Source organism: Ailuropoda melanoleuca, chromosome 1, assembly GCF_002007445.2.
Source record: "Ailuropoda melanoleuca isolate Jingjing chromosome 1, ASM200744v2, whole genome shotgun sequence".
Taxonomy (NCBI): Eukaryota; Metazoa; Chordata; class Mammalia; order Carnivora; family Ursidae; genus Ailuropoda; species Ailuropoda melanoleuca.
Window position 1 is genome coordinate 174,779,292 of NC_048218.1, and position 21,452 is coordinate 174,800,743.

General features: G+C 39.0%; 1 protein-coding gene and 1 long non-coding RNA gene across 8 annotated transcripts in view; one reads left to right on the forward strand and one right to left on the reverse strand.

Moving 5' to 3' along the window:
* Positions 1-12,443, forward strand: part of LOC105235765 — a 123,205-nt gene extending 110,762 nt beyond the window's left edge. Inside the window, exons 3-8 of one of the 4 annotated variants that reach the window (XR_004628560.1) lie at positions 6,164-6,769; positions 7,958-8,213; positions 9,553-9,729; positions 10,566-10,721; positions 12,073-12,150; positions 12,276-12,443. This is a non-coding gene — a long non-coding RNA (uncharacterized LOC105235765). The remainder of the gene's footprint in view (positions 1-6,163; positions 6,770-7,957; positions 8,214-9,552; positions 9,730-10,565; positions 10,722-12,072; positions 12,151-12,275) is intronic. The other 3 variants (XR_004628556.1, XR_854159.3, XR_004628557.1) reach the window with 3 other exon arrangements.
* IMMP2L (inner mitochondrial membrane peptidase subunit 2) overlaps positions 1-21,452 on the reverse strand; it is an 816,344-nt gene that overhangs the window by 8,758 nt on the left and 786,134 nt on the right. The gene's annotated exons all lie outside the window — the stretch shown is intronic.

Below are 21,452 nucleotides of genomic sequence, written 5' to 3' on the forward strand. Positions count from 1 at the left end.
AGTGCTATTAGTCTACTAGTTTGTTTTATCCACACGATGCCAAGGAAGCACATGGGCTAAATTTACAGTGAATGGCCTGTCTTTGATTGAATTGGCTTAACTGAGAAGTTATGCTGTCATGTGGTTGACACAGCCTTCATGAGCCCAGACTTTTCTTCAGGTGCCAGAGGCACAGGTGTGCATTGCTATGGTTCCCTCCACCCTTTATCCATAAGCCAATAGTCTACAGATCACCCTTCCAATTCTTGGCTTCAGGACACCTTCTCTTGAAGGAAGAGCTTGCGAAGATAAGGACAAGCAAAGCACAAGAGTCCAAAGGTAGGATAGAGGGAAAAACACAGGAAAGAAGGAAGATGACTGTAAATGGGAGCAAAGACTTTTTTAAAAAGGCATTCAGAACTAGAGCCAGGGTCAGAAGAGGATCAGGATGAGAAATGAGAAGAAGCAGAAAAATTCATTTGATTAAAATATTTTCCAAAAAGAAAATACACATTTTATATGCATTATTAGCAAATAAAATCTGTCTTTAATGAATTTACTTGGCAGTGTAAGGAGAAAAGTTTCCACATAAACAAGGCAGCAGTCAGATGATATTCGATAATATTAAATTACCTACAATTACTTTTGAAAGTCAAATCAAACTGGAACAATATTGGAACTGGGAAGAACACTGTTTAAAAGAAGGGCTGATTTGCCAGAGCTTACAGAAGTCAGTCAGCTTTCCACTCTGCCATCCAAAGCCCTTTTTACCCATATCTTTCCAAACTTACCTGCATGATTTCTCAGTATGCAAGTTCTACTCTAAGGGCTTCTCCAAGATACACCTAACAGCACATGCCATGTCCACCTTCCTGCTTCTGATGATTGCCGTACTGCCAGCTTGTAATCCCCTTCCTCATACCTCTGGGACCTTCCTGTAAAATCTGCTTTAGTCCAAATTTTTCCATGGAGTCCTTCCCAGCCACCCCAATTCTCATCCTTTTCCCCCTCTTTGTCCAAGGAATTGAGGCCTGCTGTTGGTCTACCCAACAACAGGTTCTTAAAAAGAAATGAAAAAAAGAGGACCAAGGGCTTCTGGGCAATATGGCAGAAGAGGAGGACCCTAAGCTCACTGCCTCCTACTGATGCAACTACATAACATCCACATCAGTGTAAATTACCCAGGAAACAATCTGAAACTGGCAGAACAGACTCTCCACAGCTAAATGTGAAAAAGAGGCCACATCTAAGAGGTTAGGAAGAGCAGAGACATGACTGGGAGCTAAATGGATTTGCAGGGACTGTCCACAGGAGGAAGGTACACCTTAGGCCTTCTCCCCTGGAGAAAGGAAAGAAACAGACCCTCACAGCAGGCACGCCAGGCATGGGAAACCCTCACGGGGAAGATGAATTCCTGTAACATTTAGCTTTGAAAATGAGAGGGGCCAAATTTCACGGGTTCTTACAGCAAGTGGGGCTTAACACCTGGAACTTTCAAAATCAGGAGGCTCTGCTCTGAGGGAGCAGGGAAGGCTAGAAGAAACTGAGTCCATGCCTTTCAAGAGATAGCACAACTAAGAGCCTGTAGACACACAGCATAGAAACAGCAGTTTGAAAAATGGCTGGGGGGTAAAATGGAGAGAGATTTGTTCGCTAATCTCAGAGCATGTGCTGGAGGGAGAGAGATCCTTGGGAGATTTCTCAAAAAAGGAAAGTGTTGGCAGGAGCCATTTCCCTCCCCATCCCCCAGCACACACTTATCTGCAGAAGCCAGTGCCAGCACTTGCTACCTTGCTTGCTAACCTTCATTCTCATGCTTCTGCTAATCCACCCCCTCCATCCCTGCCTGCCTCAGTTTGGGGCAGCTGGAGGTCCCCTCTTGCACAATGAAGACTGTGAGAGAAGAGAGCAAGAGAAGAAAGGAACAGAACAGCAGGAACAACCATAAAACAAGTAACAAAATGGACATAAGTATATAACTATCAATAATTACTTTGAATGTAAATGGACCAAACACTCTGATCAAAAGACATAGGATGATGGAATACATTTAAAAAGAAAAGATCCATCTATACATTGCCTATAGAAAACTCATTTCAGACATAAAGACACATGCAAATTCAAAGTGAAGGGATGGAAAAGCATTTATCATGTAAACGGAAGTGGGAAAAAAGAAGAACCCACTGGAGTAGCAATACTTATATCAGACAAAATAGGCTTTAAAAACAAAGACCTTAAGAGACAAAGAAGAACACTATAAAGTCATAAAGGTAGCAATCCAAAAAGAAGTTATAACAATTGTAGGGGCGCCTGGGTGGCGCAGTCGTTAAGCATCTGCCTTTGGCTCAGGGCATGATCCCAGCGTTCTGGGATTGAGCCCCACATCAGTCTCCCCCACTGGGAGTCTGCTTCTTCCTCTCCCACTCCCCCTGCTTGTGTTCCCTCTCTCACTGGCTGTCTCTCTCTGTGTCAAATAAATAAAATCTTTACAAAATAATAATAAATTACATTTTAAAAAAATTTAAAAAAAGAAGTTATAACAATTGTAAATATAGCACCCAAATACATAAAGTAGCTCATAACAAACATAAAGCACCTAATACAATAGTAGGGCCTTTAATACCCCACTGACATCAAGGGACAGATCATCCAAACAGAAAACCAACAAGGAACTGTGCCTTTGAATAGCACACTAGACCAGATGGCTCTAACAGATATATTCAGAGCATTCCATCTTGAAAGAGCAGAATACACATTCTTTTCTGGAAAATGTTCCCTGTGCACTGGAATAGATCACATATTAGTCCACAAAACAAGTCTCAACAAATTAAAAAGATTGAAATCATACCATGCCTCTTTTCTGACCACAATGCTATGGAGCTGGAAAAAGCACACAAATACATGGAATTTAAATAACATGATACTAAACAATGAATGGGTCAACCAAGAAATCAAAGAGAAAAAAAAAAAACACATGGTGATAAGTGAAACTGATAACACAATAGACCAAAGTCTTTGGATGACAGCAAAGCTGTTCTCAGAGAAAAGTTTATACCAGTTATAGGCCTGTCTACCTCAAGAAGCAAGAAAAATCTAATCTTACACACAAAGGATCTAGAGAAAGAAGAATAAACAAAACCCCAAATCAGCAGAAGTAAGGAAATACTAAAAATTAGAACAGATATAAAACCAGGAGCTGGCTCTGAATCAATAAAATTAACAGTCTTTACCCAGACTAATTACAAGAAAAAATAGAAAGGAGACAAAATTATAAATGGAAGGGGAGAAATAATCCATACCATAGAAATACAAAGGATTATAAGAGATATTATTGGACAACATTGAAGAAATGGATACATTCCTAGAAACATATAAACTCCAAATACTGAAGCAAGAAGAAATAGAAATTTTGAAGAGACTGATAAACAGTAATGAAATTGAATCAGTAATCAAAAAACTCACAAAAGTCCAGAATCGGACAGCTTCACGAGTGAATTCTAACAACATTTAAAGAAGAGTTAACACCTATTCTTCGTAAACTATTCCAAACAATAGAAGAGAAAGAAAAGCTTCCATATTCATTCTATGATACCAAAACTAGGTAAGATAAACTACAAAAAAGGACAACTATAGGCCACTATCTCTGACTAACATAAATGCAAAAATTCTCAACAAAATACTAGCAAACCAAATCCAACATACATTAGGGGAAAAAAATCATTCACCATGAACAAGTGGAATTTATTTCTGGGATGCAAGGATGGTTCAATATTTGCTGAATCAATATTACATCATGTCAACAAGAGAAAGGATAAAAACCATATGATTATTTCAATAAATGCAGAAAAAGCATTTGAAAAAGTACATATAAAGAATTTATACAACTCAAGACCCCAAAAAATAAATAATCTAAGTTAAAAATGGGCAGAAGACAAAGACATCCAGGTGGCCAGCAGACACATGAAAGGATGCTCATCATTACTTATCACCAGGAAAAGGCAAATAAAACTACAATGTGCTATATCACCTCATACCTGTCAAATGCCTAAAATCAACATCACAAGAAACAACAGGTGTTAGAGAGGACGTGGAGAAAAAAGAACTTTCATGCACGTTGATAATGTAAATTGGTACAGCCATTGTGGAAAGTGGGAGGTGCCTTAAAAAATTAAAAATAGAAAAAATACCATATGATCCAAAAATTCCACTGCTGGGTATTTACCCAAAGAAAATGAAAACACTAATTTGTGAAGATATATGTACCCCTATGTCTATTGCAACTTTACAATAGGCTCTGTATGTTTTTGCTGCATAATTAATGTGCTTGATTATAGAAGGTTCCCCAGACTATGCTGGGAGTGTTATCTTACATACGATATAGATGCTGACACCACCTTTCCAACATCTGAAAAGTCTGAATTCTGAAACACATTTGCCTTCTAAGGTTTGAGATAAAATATTAATATCTTATCTGCAAAGGTGAATATTTACCGAAGAGGATAAATGTAATCAGAGTTACACGCAATAAAGATGATCCCTGTCCTCTGTGATCTCATGATCTGGTAGGAAGGACAGATGTTTCAACAAACCATCAACGAGACAAGGTAGACATACAAAGGAACCAAGTACCCTGAGCAGAGACTGTGGCCAACTCTTAGAAGGGCTCCCATTCAGTAAGTGGGCTCTAAAGGATACTGAAGATTTTCACCTCCTGAAGGCAGATCTTCACTCATGACACAATCCCTTGCCAGATTTTTATCTAGAACACTCTCCAAGTCCTCCTTGCACTCCACTGAATTTCAAATTATGACAATGTGATAGGTTTATGCAACTCAATATTTTGCAATGAAAAAGTAAAGCCATATGCTTTACAAAAGACTCAAAATGAGATTCTCTCTTTTAAAGTCCTCATTCTAGGACAAGTGTTTTCCTTCATTACCAACAATTTTAACTTTAATCATTTCAAAGCAATTTTCCTGTTCAAGACTTAGCTTTAATCAGAATGCATTTTCAGGTCACTTCATGGCCTCTTCATGATTCTCTCTAGATAACTACAGAATCATGCATAATCATTCTAGTTCCCCCAAGACACCTTCAGTAAGTAGTTAGTTCAACATTTTATGCAAAAATAGATACAAAACAGGCCTCTAGGGGTATCTTCAGCTAATTTTCATGAATTAATTTCCCAGGATTAATGTTTATGCACCGCTCTCTTTACCACATAATCAAATCACTGGAGTTGAAGTGGTCTAACTCCTTATTTTGCAGCTTGATTAAGCAGGTGATGAAATACTTGAATATCACTTGGATAGTTAGCAACTCAGTATCCACAATAATCCATAGTAGATGGATGGCATTACTGATGTCTCATCATTTACTTGTGTTCTCTCTAGTAGCTGATGTCCCACATGCTACTTTTATGTAGGAGATAAAACAGTTCATGTAAATACATGAGGGGAGAGGTGTTGTTGACACTGTTTTAAACCACATTTAGACCAAGTGGACAAGCGGCTGCACAAATAGACCAGTTTGCCCTGGGTAAGAGAATTCAGGACAACAAGGTAACCGATTTCCATTGTCAGGCCTTCTGCTATGGTGGATGCAGCCACTTCTCTGCCGTGGTTATTTCTCTTCACTGGGTGGCTGGCATCCATCTCTCCCCACTCCCATCCCTCTTTTATTCCTTCTTTCGAAAAGAATGTGAGGAGCTTTACAAAATACACAACCAGGAACAAAAGAAGGTAAATAAAAATGATAACTACAAGGGTGAAAACAGTTGCTGTGCAGAGCCCCATGCTTGCTTCTTGGCTACCTGAGAGCCAATGTGAAGAAGAGAACATGCGAACTTACACAGTTCCTACAGGCCCAGATGGAAGTTTTCCTCTGATTAAATTTCTGCGAGTTATTTCTCACATCAGATCTAGGACAGCACACTCTCAGTATCATAACGGACTAGGTCACTGCAGGAGCTTCCCCCAGAAAGTCACAACAGAAATCACCTTGCAGGCGATTGGGTGAATGTTGTTCTGCAAGAGACTAAGGCAAGGTAACCTTGTATGTAATCTAGGGATCTAACGTATTCCAATGGTAGGAATTTACATTATCTAGGAGGCTGGATAGATAGCATGCCCTTTAAATGATCTTTTCTAAATATTATGTCCTCAGCTGTGCTTTTCCTCTACAGGATCTATTCTGGGCTCAGCCAATTGGATGCCCACATGTGGGACTCTGAACATGGAGGGAGTGATGCAGAGTTCCTGGCGGAGAGCTGAATATTCGTGAGGAAGTGTCCAGTGACAACAGTTGTCAAACTCATCACCCTGCTCCCGTGTGAACACAGGAGTATCCTGTGTTGCTATCAAATTCCTCTGCCTGGTTTCCATCCCATCCATTCAGTGGATTATTCAACATTCTTCCAATAACACCTTTTCTGCTTAAATGAGTCAGGATGAAAAAAAGAAAGTCAGGATGGCTTTGTGATTTTTTTTTTTAAGATTTTATTTATTTATTCAACAGAGATAGAGACAGCCAGCGAGAGAGGGAACACAAGCAGGGGGAGTGGGAGAGGAAGAAGCAGGCTCATAGCGGAGGAGCCTGATGTGGGGCTCGATCCCACAACGCCGGGATCACGCCCTGAGCCGAAGGCAGACGCCCAACTGCTGTGCCACCCAGGCACCCCGGCTTTGTGATTTTTGTTCCAAGATAACTGATTGATACGCTACCATGAAAATACTAGTAAAAGAATGTTGATAATGACATTTGAAATGAATTCTCATTACTAATTCCAAAGGTGAGGAAATCAAGAAATGTTTCCTACAGGTACCCAGTTAGTTCGGGCTGGGACGCAAATCCTAACCCCGGCTCCTAGTTCAAAGCCCTTTTCAACATACCTGTCAGTGAAATGAGGTATAGAGCCCTGAAAACTGTAAAGGTTGGCAAGGGGCCCTGCATCAGTGCTTTCTAAACCTGCTTTTACCCCAGGGAAAAGTGAGGTCTTTCATTTTCTGCAGACGAAAACCCACACTGCATGTTAAGGTTTGTACGCATGCCACTCTGTGTGGGAACCGCTGCTATGTGTAGCAGCGGACATGCAACAGCCACTGGGCTGTAAGGAACACTTGCTGGCAGGGACAAGGAAGCCAGTGCTTATTACAGCAATGTGCTTATGTCGACATGCATAAAAGCACTTGGAAAATGAAGAAATGTGGCAAGACTCTGAAGTGTATTCCTTCTACTCCCTGCAACAGATACATAAAAAAGCCTACTACGTACAAAGGATAGGGCATGGGATTCTAAATCTACTGACGGCTGAGCCATAGACTCTGGCCTTAAGGAGTTTATAACTTAGAGGGGAAGACAGGTGTCACAGGCTTGATCCATGGGCTGTGTTTGGCACAAGTGGGGTTGCAGAAGACGAGTGGAATCTGGTAACACAGGCCAGTGAAGGATTAGGAAAGAGAAAGGTTCTAAACTCTCACAGGGGTGCTGCCTCTGACTGCAATCTAAGGAAAGAAAGGCAAGAGTAGCGAGCAATAGAACAGCCAGGAGATGTGTGGCTTAGAGAGCTGACGAGAGCGATGATCATGTGTCGGGAAGGAGAAAGAAAGGATACTTTGAGAGTGAAATCCAAATTTTGTATACAAGCAAGTATACCCAGCTCTTCATAAATGGGCTTTATTTCTTGGCACTCCGTAATGTGTACCTGGATCACTCTTATACCTCTTTGAAAAGGCCTTGCTCCCTCACATCTCTGTACCTTTGCACATACTACTTTTTCTACCTTCTGAAAGGCTTTCTTCTGCTCTTTACCTAGGTCACGACTCTTCAACTTTCCAGATGTAGCTTACAGATCACTTCCTCCTGGATGTGGAAGGCTTGCACCTTCTCCTCCCCGTCTCAGCAACTGATGCTTAGTTAATGACAGCTAGTAATGATCATACCGTCCACTGATAGTCTATTCTGTTATTTCTCTTACTAGGCGTGAGCTTCTTGAAGTAGATACTGTCTCATGTTCTAAATCCATGGCATGAAAGTACAAAGAAGATCAAAACATGTTGATTAAAGAAGTTAAAGTAGATACAATATGCATTTAGATTGGATACAATTCAGCAACTGATTGGACATGGGGGCTGAGAAGAGAAGGAATTATGGAGATGACTGATTTCTCCCCTGCCTGGAAAGATGGTAATTCCAGTAGCAGCAGAGGGATCATGCAGGAGCAGATTTGGGAAACAGTGAGTTCACTTTTGGATTATTCAATCTGAGATTGCTACTGAATGTCACAGAATGTCACACACCATTCTCTGCAAGAGTTAAGGCTAGTGTGTGAAGTAGAACTTAGAGATCTAGGAATCATCTGGTTGTATTTATGGTAGTTAAAGTGCTCTCCTAGAGAAGAAGAAGGTAAGAGTGCTAAGGACAGACACCTAGGGGAACACAGCACTTCAAAGATAATGCTAGAAACCTATCAGCTATGTGTAAGAATTAATAAACTTTCTTGAGCAGTAACACATGCACCCCGAGACCAGAGCTCATGAGACTTCTGTGCAAGATTATATCGCTCAGCTGTAAAAAGGTGAACATTGACATTAGGCACAACAGAACAGAGCAAAGATTAGGGGAGGAAATAGCTGCAATTGTAAAGGTGATTTACAACTACTAGTTCTTCCTGAGCCTAGAGAACCTATAAAGATCCCGACAAAAACCTATTAAAATTTCTATATTCCAAATTGCTATTTGCTAGATTAAGTAATTCTACATCATGTCTCTTTTCTTTACATTTATGTATCTATGCCTGGGAAGAGGTTGGTAACTTTAATAGTAGCCTAAGGAAAATATAACAGAAACAAATTTATTTTTCCAGTATAAAGTTATGAATTATCTAGAGATAATCCACAGCTATGGATTATACATGACTTGATTCCACTGACTCAGCTAACTGAATGCTGATTCTAATTTGCAATTTTTTTTATAAAACAAATTTGCTGTGATAGTGCAATAGGCTGAGATCTACAATTAAAACTCCTGATGCTTTGTAAATCCATGGATAATATTAAATTGTCAGGACTTCAACCTGAAGAGTAAGGAGGGCTTAGGCCTTATGGCCACACTGCTGGGTAGAAACATTTACTGCCCTATGGAGAGCAAGAGAGGTTTGGCTGATGATGAAGTTTCCACAGATTTGGCACTCCGGTCTTCACGCATGCTATGTGCCACCCTCCCACTGTGAGGAAACTGTCATCAATCATTTCTTCTAACAAACTGGAGAGGAATACAGTATGCACAAAACACCAGGAGCAGACCCTGCCCTGCCCTTGGATGAAGTCTCTCCATGACAACTCCTGGCCATAGTGAGCCCACTGCCTCTAGTACTGACATTTGAAACTACAGCTTCAATTAGCTTTTCCTTTTCCTTTTTCTTTTCTCTGTTGGCTTTTCTGTGTCTTCCATAACCTGAGAAGACAACTGCTTCATTACTCTAAAGACATTTTAACTCAATGGGATGGAGGGGATTGATCAACCCAAACTTATTCTTCAGTCAGAAAGTCAAAAGAAAACCTCTCTAATTCTCAGAAACCCTGGTAATTCAGCACCCATAGTGCACCGCCCCTGTTCCTGGAACACCATGATGTACATGTGGTCCAAGGAAGAGGAGTGGGGAACCATCAGTAAGCAGCAGGCAGAGAGCACAAGCTTTGGGGTCAGAAAACCATATGGTTATCCAGAAAATTAACAGCTGTATCATCTTTGGTAAGTTATTTGACTTCTTTCCGGTCTTTACTCATTGTTGAAATGGGAGCAACAATGTCAGCTCTGGGAAGTAGCAACAAGAATCAAAGGGTGTAAAGTTTGCATTGTTCTAGCACAGAGCCGTGGTATACTCTAACTGCTCTGACAGTCCCATAATAAGTCAGGTACAGATGAAGCCTGAGGTGTAATACATTAATGACAAGAGATAAAAAGATGAGGTGTTGAAAATAGCTACAATATATTGTATCCCATTAGTAACTGTTAATGGTATCCAATTAGGAGTTTTGCATTTGAGAAAAATTCTATTCAGTTAACTTGTGATACTGGTTTATAACTATAAAAATGACTGCAAGAAATCTTGTCCCAATAAATTTCCTGCTTAGGAACTCTGTCTCAAACAGCGTTAAGACACGGCTGTTGTTACGTTTCATTTTTTGATGCAGAGAGGAACTTTGAAGGAGTTTTTCTATGTACCAAGATGAGCTCAATAAAAACAAAATCCCTTGGATTAAGGTAACATCCCTAAGAGACCTTTGCCCCTGGTAAAGGCATTTGCAGTAGTGAACAAAAAAGAGTGTGGAGGACTCCGTGTTGCTTTAAATTACATATCTGACATATCACCAAAAAAATGGCTTTTAGGTAAATGAGCAGTTTGTCTTTTCTCCCAGCTCCACAAAACCAGTTAAAAGGTCCACTGGAAATATGAATTTTCTTACCAAAATAAAGCATTATAAATGGTGCCAGTTCCTGATCACTAACTCGTTCCTTAACCCCTGCTGGCATCTGTTTGCACTATTCAACAGAATTATGTTTTTAAAGATCACCAACATTTCCAGGGAATGTCTTCAGTCTCCACCTTCCTCTGCAATATTCAACCCTGCTGACCACCCCAGCTAGAAAGTCACCCTAAGGACCACCTTACTTCTCTTCTCGGTGCTCTAAACACACTGTAAACTTCTGCTTACGCATCATTAGCCACCTGTTTCCTGAATGTAGGTATTCCCCTAGGTTATGTTTTCTTTGTTTTTCTCCTCTCTTTATATGCTTTCCCTTGGTGAACTCATCCACTGGCATTTCTTGAACTCTCACTCTGGCAAAAATCCCTCAAATCTCTATGTCCAGCCTATCCTTTCTCTTAACCTCCAGACGTGAATCTCAGTGGCCTGCGGGACATACTCATCTGGGTGTCCTCCTTATTGCACAAACATGATGCATACAATATACCAGCTCATCACCAGTTCTCTCAAATAAGTATCTTACCCTAGCTTCTCAATTTGGGGATCTCCCTTGTGCCCAGCTTTAACTGCCACTTTATATTCATAATTAGACTTCTGTCTTTGCTTTACCATCTTATCAAGTTAGTTGCCAGATTCTTCCTTGTTTGAATTCCTCTGCTCCTTTCCACTCCCACTGCCATCATCAAGAAACACATTCAGATTTCCTCAGTCATCTTTATACCAAATTCCCCAATTCCAACCTTGCTTTGCTCCATCTCCTGTGCTCTCTGGTACCCGATTAATTTTCTAAAGCTTGGCTTCAGTCACATCATTCTCATGATTAAACATTTCAATGGTTCCTCGATTCCTACTAACACAAAAGATGTGCAGCCTGATATCCAAGAACCATCACAGTATTATGGCCACTACTGATCTTTCTGTTCTTTTTGCTCATGATTCCTTTACCATGTACCCTATACAAGCTCCATCCAGGTTCTCCAAGGTGACTTGAATGTCCACCAAAGCCTGAGCACTACTGCTCTAAACTACAAACAAACTGAAATGGTCACCACCATTATCTGGTTACTCTGTATTTATGCTTTTAGTCCTGTTGTAAGTGTTCAGCATCATCTCCATTCCTCATTGTACGCATCCCTTGACATCCAGTGACATTTTCCGTAAAGCCTTTATAAAATGCCTCTCTTCCATTCCCAATTCTATGTTTCTCTCATTACCTTATTTATAATTATATATTATGACCCATCTGCTCTAGATTTCTATAAGGCCCTACAAGGCAGGACTCATGTCTAATTTATCTTTTATTCCTTAAAGAACTCAATGGAACATTTTTTCCAAATAGAATGTCAAAAATGACATTCCCATAGACAAGACTAAGTTAGGAAGGAACTACCACATGTGCATGGCTGACAAAGGAATGTGTTATTAATTTTAGCATAAAGTGTATGTATATAATTATTTAAAATTTAGATCTATTTATCATTGCAATTTATTTTTTAAAACTAAATTAAGATTTTACACTTCTTGATGAAATAGTCAATGCACATATAAACAATTCTACTTATTTATTTATGTAAACAACCAACTTGTGGCACATTGTATTTTTCAGAGATGATGACAGAAAATACCTCCCAACTCAAATGCTCTTCTGCAATGTGATCTTTCCACCCTACTTCCCCTTTAAGAGGTGGAGTTTATTTCTTCATCTGCTTGAATCTGGTTGGGGGTGGGTACCTGTGACTGCTTTGATCAATTCTGGGCATAGCACTTAACTGACCTGACAGCCTTTTCTTCTTGTCTCTTGGAAAACAGCCATCATATCACAAGTGTAACTGCGGGATCACCACGCTGTGAGAAGCCCAAGCCACACGGAGACACTTGGATCATGAAATGCCATATGGAGAGAGAAAGACAAAGGCCAAAGAACACTGAGCACCAAACACCTCAGGGAAGAAACCGTGTTGAAACTGGATCTTTCAGTCCTGGCTGCTCTACTTGATACCATATGAGTCAGACACAAACCGTCCAGCTGACTCCTTCCCAATTTCCTAACATATACAATTGTAAACAAAATAAAATGCTTGTTTTAGATCACTAAATTCTGGTGTATTGTATTAAATAGCAATTTATAGTAGAAACACTGCTTACCACCACTTAGGACATGAGAGCTGTGGTCATGCAAGAACAAAACGAAATGGTATGTTTATGAAAGAGACACTTAATCATACAAAAACCCTGTTATGTTTGCAATCTAAATGATGCTGAATAAAACCTAATACTGACCAATTTACTAACTTTCCTTTGTCTTTAGCAAAAAAAAAAATCAATAGGAAAATATTAGAGAGAGTCATATTTTTCAAAGTCAAGCCACTATTACAGAAGTTACACTAAAGAGTAAATTACACAGTAAGCTGAAGACTACCCAAGAAACACAGGATATAAGTAAACGATAGGGAAAGTTTGCAAAAATATATTCTGCTAAGTCCGTTATTAGTTTATATAAATTATGATGTATCCTAATACTGAAACTCTATGTAGCCATTAAAAATGATGATATAGCTATAATGATAATAAAAATGTAAAACTATATATTACATGCAAAGTTCCAATTACAAAAGTGGATGAAAACTACCATCTTACTTTGGGTTATTAAAGAAAACATTCATATTGGTCCCCTCCCCTCCACCTGTATACGCATGTGCGCGTGCACACACACGGGAAAGAAAGTCACACACACACACACACACACACACACACAGAGGAAAGAAAGTCCAGAAGTTTGTACGTCAATATGTTGTCACCCTTAGGGGTAGCATTATAGGTCATCTCTATTTTCTTTTACTTTAAGGCAGTGGTTCTGAAAGTATGCTCCCCAACTGGCAGAATCAGGAACACTTAGGAACTCGTTAGAAATGCAAATTTACAGGCCCTACCTTGGGCTCCTGATCAGAAACCCTAGGTGTAGGGTTCAGCGTTCTGTGCTTCCACACTGCTGCCAGACAACTCGGATATAAGCTAAAGCTCGAGAACTACAGTTTTACTGTATTTTTGGATTTGTAAATAAGTTAGTAGGTTTCCAGCATTGCCTAATTTTTAAAGAGGGAGTTTCTCAGACTTCTGAGGAAGATAGAGTGGGAGGATCCTAGACTCACCACATCCCATTGACACACCTATATAACACCTACATCAGTGAAATAACCCGGAAAATAACCCAAAGACTGACAGAAGAGACTTTCCACAGCTAAATGTAGAGAAGAAGCCACATTGAAGAGGGTAGGGATGGCTAAGATGCAGTTGGGGGCCAAATGGACCCATGAGACTGTCCACAGGAGGATGCCACAGGCATGGAGAAGGGTGAGGAGCAGAAGCTGTACCAGGCACCCCACACATGGGGAACCTGCACTGGGAAGATGAATCCCCATAACATTTGGCTTTGAAAACCAGAAGGACTTAATCTTCCAAGTTCTTACAATCAGTGGGGCTTAAGATCCAGAACTTTAAAAATCAGTGGCTTGGCTTGGGGAGAATAGGTGAGCAATAGGAAACTGAGTCCCTGACCTTAAAGAGACAGTGTGGCAAACAACCACTATGAGATATAGAAATAGCAGTTCAAAAACTGCCTGGGGTGGGGTGCCTGGATGGTTCAGTCAGTTAAGTGTCCGACTCTTGATTTCTGCTCAGGTCATGATCTCAGGGTTGTGAGATTGAGCCCCCCACCCAGCATGGAGCCTGCTTGAGATTCTCTCTCTCCCTTTCCCTCTGCCCCTCCATCCCTCCCTGCTGGCTTGCTTGCTCACTCTCTAAAGAAAGAGAGAGCGAGAAAGAAAAAAGAAAAAATGTCTGGGGAATACAGGAGATTTGTTTATTAATCTCAGAGCATGTGCTGGTGGTGCAAGTATCTTTGGGAGACTTCTCTAAGAGCAAGAGTTGGTGGGCACCATTTCCCCCTCACCCCAGCATACATACACTAATACCTGCAGGAACCACTGCAGTATAATCTTCAGCTGGTGTGCTAATAGTGTGCCCTGCCCCTGCATTCTCCTGCAGATCTGAACCCCTCCCAACACTCTCTGGGTGGGAGTCCATCCAAAGCAGCACCACAAGCCTGGCAGTGTGCAAGCAGCCTGGACAGCGGTCAGCACTCCAAGGACAGCGGTCAGCACTCCAAGGACTTCGGCCCCAGGGAGAAGAGAAGAAAACCACACATACCAGTTCAACTGCAGCATCAGCAGTGCAGGGGGGGCAAACATCTGGTCTGATTGGAGGCCCCACCCACCAATGAAAGTTTCTAGGGAACAACATATGGAGAGCATCCTACACAGCTTGGAGCTACTGCAACTCTGGCAAACCACTGCTCTGATTCAACGTATGACCAAGGCAACCCCAGGCTGGCCCACTAACAACACAGGGACCAAACCCTGCCCACAACAGGCAAAGAGAGCTATTGTGGATGACTGGACTGAAAGCAAACACAAATCAGCCACGTTAGCAAGATGTACACAACACACATAGGAAACACCCCTGAAGAGTCAGGTTCTGGTGAACAGGGGACACTGTGTGGCAGGGCACGAGAGGACCTCTTCTTCATAATGCCATTACTTACAAGAGCAGATATAGCTGACTTTCCTAACACATAGAAACAGACACAGGGAGTTAGACAAAATGAGGAGACAGAAGTATATGCCCTAAATGAAAGAAGAGGACAAAATTTCATCATGAGAGCTAAACAAAATGGAGATAAATAATATGACTCATGGAGCATTTAAAGTAATGATCATAAAGATACTCACTGGACTTGAGAAAAGAGTGGAGGATCTCAGGGAGACCCTTAACAAAGAGATAGAAAACAAAATAAAGAGGAGTAAAGGATGGGCTCAAACTTAAGCAACCATCAACATAATATGCACTGTATGCATAAGATGTTATATATAATACCTAATGGTAACCACAAATCAAAATCCGCTAATAAGGGGCACCTAGATGCCTCAGTCGGTTAAGTGTCTGCCTTTGGCTCAGGTCATGATCTCGGAGTCCTGGGGTCAAGGTCCGCATCAGGCTCCCTGCTCAGTGAGGAGTCTGCTTCTCCCTCTGCCGCTCACCCTGGTCTCCAAGAAATAAATGAAATCTTAAAAAAAAAAAAAAAAAAAAAAAGAAAAAAAACAGTAATAAATAAAAAAAAAAAAACAAGGAGAAAGGAATCCAAGTATATCACTAAAGAAAGCCAACAAACCATGAAATAGAGCAAGAGAAGAAAGGATCAGAGAAGAACTACAAAACAACCACAAAACAAATAACAAAATGACAATAAATACATACTTATCAATAATTACTTTGAATGTAAATGGACTGAATGCCCCAATCAAAAGACATAGGGTAATCTAATGGATTAAAGAAAAAAAAAAGATATCTATATGCTGTCTGTAAGAAACTAATTTCAGACCTAACAACACATGCAGACTGAAAGTGAGGGGATGGAGAAATATTTATCATGTAAATGAATATGAAAAAAAGCCAGGGTAGCAATATTCATATTGGACAAAATAGGCTTTACAGCAAAGACTGTAGCAAGAGATAAGGAAGGACACTATATAATAATAAAGGGGAAAATCCCACAAGAAGATTTAAGAATTATAAATAATTATGCACCCAAGATGAGAGTACCCCTATGCATAGAACAGTTAATAACATACATAAAGGAACTGACAGTAATAAAGTAATAGTAGGGGACTTTAATACCCCTCTTACATCAATGGACAGATCATACAAACAGAAAATCAACAAGGAAACAGTGACTTTGAATGACACAGTGGACAAGATGGGCTTAACAGATTCAGAAATATTCCGTCCTGAAAGAACAGAATACACATTCTTCTCAAGTGCACATGGGACGTTCTCCAGAACAAATGTTAGGCCACAAAACAAGTCTCAACAAATTCAAGAAGACTGATGTCATACCATGTATCTTTTCTGACCACAACATTATGAAACTAGAAATAAACCACAAGAAAAAACCTGGAAAGAGCACAAATACATGTAGGTTAAACAACGTGCTACTAAACTAAACAATGAATAGGTCAACCAAGAAAGCAACTTCAAAATCAAAAACTACATAGAGGAAAACGAAAATGAAACACAATGGTACAAAATCTCTGGGATGCAGCAAAAGAGGTTCTAAGAGGGAAGTTTAGAGCAATACAGGTTTACTTCAAGAAGGAAGAAACATCTCACAACCTAACCTTATACCTAAAGGAGCTAGAAAAAGAACAAAACCTCAAACCAGTGGAAGGAAGGACATAATAAAGATTACCATAGAAATAAATTATATAGAAACTAAAAAAAATAATAGTACCAATCAATGAAACCAGGAGTTGGTTCTCTGTAAACATCAACAAAGTTGAAAAACATTAAGCCAGACTCATTAAAAAGAAAAAGAATGGATGCAAACAAAATCACAAATGAAAGAGGAGAAATAACAACCGACACCTCAGAAATACAAACCAATGTAAGAGAATATTACAAAAAATCATATGCCAACAAATTGAATAACCTAGAATAAAATGGATAAATTTCTAGAAACATAGAACCTCCCAAAACTGAAGTAAGAAGAAACAGAAAACTTGAACAGGCCAATTACCAGCAGTGAAATTGAACCAGTAATCAAAAAACTCCCAACAAACAAAAGTCCAGAATCAACTTCACAGGTGAATTCTAACGAACATTTAAAGAAGAGTTAACACCATCTTCTAATTTTCCAGAAATTAGAAGATGAAGGAAACCTTCTAGATTCCATTCTATAAAACCTGCATTACTCTGATACCAAAACCAGATAAAAACATCACAAAAAAAGAGAACTATAGACTAGTATCTCTGGTGAATATAGATGCAAAAATCCTCAAGAAAATATTGGCAAACCAAATCCAACAATACATTTAAAAGCCATTCATTATGGTCACATGAGATTTATTCTTGGGATGCAAAGGTGGCTTAATATTCACAACTCGGTGTGGTAGATCACATCAATAACAGAAAGGATAAGAATCATATATATGATCATTTCAACAGATGCAGAAAAAGCATTTGACAAAATGTAACATCCATTCATAATAAAAACCCTCAACAGAGTAGGTCTAGAGGGAACATATCTCAACATAATAAAAGCCATCTACCAAAAACCTACAGCTAATATCAATGGGGAAGAGCTTTTCACCTAAGGTCAGGCACAAGACAAGAGATTCACTCTCACCACTTTTAATCAACATAGTATGGAAAATCCTACTCATAGTAGTGGAAATCAGACCAAAAAAAAAAAAAAAAAAAGAAAAAAAAAAAAAAAAAAAAAAAAAAAAAGGAAAAGAAAAGAAAAGAAAAAAGAAAAGGCATCCAAACTGGTAAGGAAGAAATAAAACTGTCAGTATTTGCAGATACGACATTATATATAAAAAACTCCACTCAAAAACTATTAGAACTGATAAATGAATTCAGTGAAGTTGCAGGACAGAAAACCAAACTACAGAAATCTGTAGCACTTCTATACACTAATAAAGTAGCAGAACGAGAAATTAAGAAAACAATCCCATTTACAACTGCACCAAAAAGAATAAAATACCTAGGAATAAACTTAACCAAAGAAGTGGAAGACTTGTATTTTGTAAACTATGAAACATTGATGAAAGAAATTGAAGATGACACAAAAAAACGGAAAGACAATTCTATGCTCATGGAAGAATATTGTTAAAATGTCTATACTACTCAAAGCAACCTAGAGATTTAATGCAATTCCTTTCAAAACGCCAACAGTATTTTTCACAGAGCTAGAACAAGCAATCCTAAAATTTGTTTGGAACCACAAAAGACCTTGAATAGCCAAAGCAATTTGAAGGAAGAAACCAAAACTGGTGGTATCACAATTCTGAATTTCAAGTTCTATTACAAAGCTGTAGTAATCAAAACAGTACAGTACTGGCATAAAAAAATAGACACACAGATGAATAGAACAGAATAGAAAACCCAGAAATAAATCCATGATTATACAGTCAATTAATCTTTGGTAAAGGAAGCAAGAATATGCAATGCTAAAAAGCCAGTCTTTTCAACAAATGGTGTTAGGAAGATGGAGCAGCTACGTGCAAAAGAATGCAACTGGACTACTTTATTACAACATTCACAAAAACAAACTCAAAATGGATTAAGGACCTAAATATGAGACCTGAAACCATAAAAATCCTAGAAGAGAACACAGGAAGTAATTTCTCTGACACTGGCTGTAACAACGTCTTTCTACGTATGTCTCCTAAGGCAAGGGAAAACAAAGCAAAATTAAACTTTAGGGACTACATCAAAATGAAAAGCTTCTGCAGAGTGAAGCAATCAACAAAACTAAAAGACAACCTACTGAATGGGAGAAGATATTTCCGATATATATGATAAATGGTTAATATCCAAAATATATGAAGAATTTATACAAGTCAATACGAAAACAACAAGTAATCCAATTAAAAATGGGCAGAAGACAATGTACAGACGTTTTTCCAAAGAAGACCTACAGATGGCCATCAGACACAGGGAAAGATGCTTAACATCAGAGAAAAGCAAATCAAAACGACAGGGAGGTATCACCTCACACCTGTCAGAATAGCTCAAATCAAAAACACAGGAAACAACAAGAACTGGCAAGGACGTGAAGGAAAAAGGAACCCTTGTGCACTGTTGGTGGGAATGCAAACTGGTGCAGCCACTGTGGAAAACAGTATGGAGGTTCCTCAAAAAATTAAAAATAGAATTACCATATGATCCAGTAATTCCACAGAGTATTTACCCAAATAATACAAAGACACTACTTTGAAAAGATATGTGCACCCCTATGTTTATTGCAGCATTATTTATAATAGCCAAATTATGGAAGCAGCCCAAGGGTTCATCAATAGATGAATGGATAAAGAAGATGTGATATATATACACACACACACACACACACACACACACACACACACAAGAACATTACTCAGCCATAAAAAGAATGGAATTCTGTTATTTGGAACAACATGGATGGATCTAAGGGATATAATGCTCAGTGAATAAGTCAGTGAGAGAAAATAAATACCATATGATTTCACTCATATGTGGAATTTGGACATGGGGCTCGATCCCAGTACCTCAAGATCATGAACTGAGCCGAAGGCAGATGACTGAGCTACCCAGGCACCCCTGGAATTACATTTTTTTAAAGTGAATGTTTCCTTTATAAAAAGTTTAAATAGATATTTAAAACAAAAAGTAAAAGAAGGTTAAGGTGGTATGCACATGAATTTTTTCCTTTTCTTTTATTCTATTGTTCACACACTTTAGCATTGTTATTTTGCAATCCTTCAATCTTAGTTCCCAGTTCACTGATTTTTTTTTTTTTAGTTCTAATTTGCCTGTTTAACCTGTCCATTAAGTTCTAATTTCAAGCTACTTTATTTTTCACTCCTTACAGGTTTTATTTTGTTTTCAAATTTGTCTACTTTTTTCATAGTGGCCTCTTTTTCCTTTGGGTTGTATCCCTGTTTTTCATCTTGTTCATCATTTTAAGTACACATTATGCTAGTCTCTTTGAGATCGTTCTTGTACTTTAACGTCTTTTTTTTTGGTATGCTGTCATGTTTGTTTTACCTGCTGAATGACCCTCCTTCATGCTGGATGTTTTCATCATATAGTTTGTAATTTTTTATTCTGTGGTGATCTTTCGACTATAGACTAAGAGCTGAGGCTCTTTTTCTCATGAGAGCCCCTTTTTATTATTATTGTTCAGTGTCCCAGGTCAAAACAGCTGAGTTAGTTGTTGTTTCCTTCTACCTTGGGGAAATTTCCTGGTTGGCCCTTCAATGAGGGGCCAGGCCTTTCAGACCACAGGCCTCCTATGGAGGTCTCTGGCTCAGGTGTCATTTACCATGCCACATCTCCTACCCTGTGATGCTAGGACCCAATCATCTTCCAAACTGTGATAGCTTCACATCTTGAGTTCACCCCTGCTGGTTTCATGTCTTCTCTTTGTTTTCTCTGCACACATCCCCCCACCAAGGTCAAAAATTAGCATTTTAAAATGCTAATATTAGGGGGAAATTTCATATTAGTTCAATCCATCATATTGATGGAATCTCTACATCTTCTTTATTGTCATTGTTATATTGCTCTTGCAATTATTTTTTTATTCAGTTATTAAAAATGGGCTCTGCTGAATATAGTATCTCAGGGTCAAATCTATGGATTGTTAATAAGAACAGCTGCATTTGCAAAAAGGAGAATTACAGACCGATACCCCTGATGAATATGGATGCCAAAATTCTAAACAGGATTCTAGCTAATAGGATCCAACAATACATTAACGGGATTATCCATCACGACCAAGTGGGATTCATCCCTGGGATGCAAGGGTGGTTCAACATTTGCAAATCAGTGTGATAGATCATATTAATAAAAGAAGAAACAAGAACCAAATGATCCTCTCAATTGATGCAGAAAAAGCATTTGACAAAATATAGCATTCTTTCCTGATTAAAACCCTTCAGAGTGTAGGAATAGAGGGTACGTTCTTCAATTTCATAAAAACCATCTATGAAAAGCCTACAGTGAATATCGTTCTCAATGGGGAAAAGCCAAGAGCCTTTCCCTTAAGATCAGGAACATGACAAGGATGCCCACTCTCACCATTATTGTTCAACATAGTACTATAAGTCCTAGTAACAGCAATCAGACAACAAAAAAGAATATAAGGTATTCAAACTGGCAAAGAAGAAGTCACACTCTCTCTCTTCACAGATGACATGATACTTTAAAGGAAAACCCAAAAGACTCCACTCCCAAATTACTAGAACTCATACACAATTCAGTAATGTGGCAGGATACAAAATCAATGCTCAGAAATCAGTTGCATTTCTGCACATGAACAGTGAGACTGAAGAAAGAGAAATTAGGGAATCAATTCCATTTACAATAGCACCAAAAACCATA